The sequence below is a fragment of the Pinus tabuliformis genome, chromosome 9 (assembly GCF_031772625.1).
Source record: "Pinus tabuliformis cultivar Carrire ecotype Pingquan chromosome 9, CPIR1, whole genome shotgun sequence".
Taxonomy (NCBI): domain Eukaryota; kingdom Viridiplantae; phylum Streptophyta; class Pinopsida; order Pinales; family Pinaceae; genus Pinus; species Pinus tabuliformis.
Window position 1 is genome coordinate 1334884196 of NC_142307.1, and position 2708 is coordinate 1334886903.

The following is a 2708-nucleotide window of genomic DNA, read 5'->3' on the forward strand; positions in this document are numbered from 1 at the left end:
TACAATCCAATAAAATGATGTTTCTAATTTTCGATCTTCTTACATTGAAAGGCATATTGTCAATATCAAAACAGAAAATACTATATCTGAGAATCATAGCATGAATGAATTTGTTTGTCTGAATGCATACTCTAAACCTAAAAGGAATGAAATACGATAAGCGGGGAAGTGCACAGGCTCTGAGGCAATTTGGGGCAAGGAATAAAATGAGACGCACACACAAATAAATCTGATATATCTGATCGCCTCCTGATTCGTCCTTATTACATTCAATTCCTGCCTCTGGTAGTGCTTTCTGGATGTTACTAAAAAAAGTATGCTCCTCCGTTTGGTCGTATTCCCGCCTTCTCCAACTTACCCAAAAGATCGACTTGCTCTTTGAACCGAAGGGCAGCTGCGAAATAATCATGTTGGATCAGCACATTCTCCGAGCAAGTCCCGTGCTCCTCCCACTCTTGTTCCCAAAATTTCAAACTGTTACTGCTCGGGCAATCCAACGATCCCCAATACTGATTCATCTTGTCTCTCAAATCACTGGTTTGTGAAGAATTGAAGGAACTGCCGGGGCAATTAACAGGATAGTAGCCATCATTGAATTCTGGCCACAGACTGTGAATCGAGAAATTGGACGGAGGCTTTCCCGCTGTAGGATAGCAGCAGCCAGCCTTTGTATGGCAAGAGGATCCTGGCCGCTGCTAAACAAAGTAGAAGAAATCAAAGTAGAAGTTGTTATCATTAGATAGTACTCCATCCAATTTGGCAGCGCCAATGAAAAAGAATGCTATGAATAGAGCGCGTACAGTCTTAGTCATGGACGATCCCATGAGCATGTTAAAGCCCATGGCGGATCCTGGTATCTGCTGCTGGTCTAGTGACAGATGGGTATCGCGAGGTTGTGTATATAGAATAAGTTCAGCGTGACTCTGAAAGACGCAGCAGTCAAGGTAACCAGAAAGTTGAAGGGCTTGTCAGTGATAATGATGGTGAGACGGTCAGCCAAGATGGTCATGATGGAATAGCAAAAATATGTAAAGTGGAGAAGTAGAAAAGCACAATGAATGTATTTCAATTTTATTTCTTTTTTGTGAAAATAAAAAATAATAATAATAAATTAAAAATTAAAAAAAAAAAAAAAATATATATATATATATATATATATATATATATATATATATTAAAAAAATTGAAATGTAACCTATCTAAAAAAATGGCTATTTTTTTCAAAAAGAATTTTTTAACAATAATAATAATAATATATATATATATATATATGATTATGCGAGAATTTTTTTTTTTATTTATTTTTTTTAAACTAAAATTTAAAAAGATTAAGTTTTATCTAAAAAAAAAATTTAAGATGATTTTTCACTCATTCACAAAATTCTTTATTGTCTCATTGCAAATTAGTTCTCCAGCGAGAGTATTTTTTATTTGAAATAAATCAATAGGTTTTCTGATCTTCTTGATCGCACGAAGCGCAGGAAGAGAGCATACTAATCTCTTGATTTATTTTTATTTATGCAGGTTAGCATGGATGGATAAAACACAATTAAGATCTGCGACAAAACCTTGCATTATCTACACTCTTTCTGCAATGTCGCAGGAGCATTTAGACTCTCGGAAGACAAATCTTTCTGATAATCAGGCTCCTGGCTCACTAGTGATACAGAAACAAGACATAAAAATGCAAAGATGTGCCACTGAATTTATTCATGATGATTTTTTTTTTTGAAAACAAGATTAAAAACTTCTAATGATAATGACTTCTAATGAGATCTCATTTTTATTTTTTCTAATCTATTCTATATTAACTTAAAAAATGTTTTATTTTCTAAGTAAAAGAATGCTTCCAATAAAGCAATCTACGGACTAAAAATTCGAACATGCTCACGTCAAGATTTAAAAAATTTACATTATGTTTTGCAAGTATGTGAGAATCCTGTCTTAGAGTTCGCTCAAGGTTATTGTCCTTGCTCTCCAAGAAGTACCTGTTCAACATTGTCAAAGCCCTCATCCGTAGATGGATTAGTGAGAAATGGGGGGTTTAAAATAAAAACTGAATTTAAATTATCTATGTGCGAAAATGAAAAAAAAGAATGCTCCAAACTTTGAACTCCTTTATGAACCTGCTGTCACCAAGTTCCACAAATTAGCCCATTAAAACAAATGCATAAAAACAATTACTAAATCTTTCTAGTTGCATGTCCCCGGCAACGGCGCCAAAATGTGCGGTCTAAAATGCGGATGCAAATTAGAGTTTAATTTAATGTCAACCCGGGAAGGTAAATTTAGAAGTGCTTATCTAAAATATATAGATCTAAAAAGATTCATAATTTGTCCAAGATCTTAAAGTGCCCTTATAAGAACATATTCATTAAGATCTCTTTCAATAAGTAATCAAGCCTAGATCTAACAATTGTTTGAGATCTATGATTCTCTTACAAGAACATATTCTACAAGATCTCTTCCAAAATTAGATCATCTAATTAGAACTTAAAAGCAGAAATGAAGTAAACCTAGATCTAATCATTGTATGAGATCTTATGGTTCTTTTACAAAAACACTTTCAAATAAGATCCTTCCAATATTAAAACATTTAATAGAACTTAAACGCTGAAATCAAACAAAAACTTAAAGTAAATTATAAACAAATAAGCATGCAAGTGAGGCCATGGGGGCCCTCTATAACTCCACCAGTACACCACTTC

General features: G+C 33.6%; 1 pseudogene; it reads right to left on the reverse strand.

The window, feature by feature from the left end:
• Positions 1-305: 305 nt before the first annotated feature.
• LOC149153447 (ribonuclease 1 pseudogene) lies at positions 306-842 on the reverse strand (annotated as a pseudogene).
• Between the last annotated feature and the right edge of the window lie 1866 nt (positions 843-2708).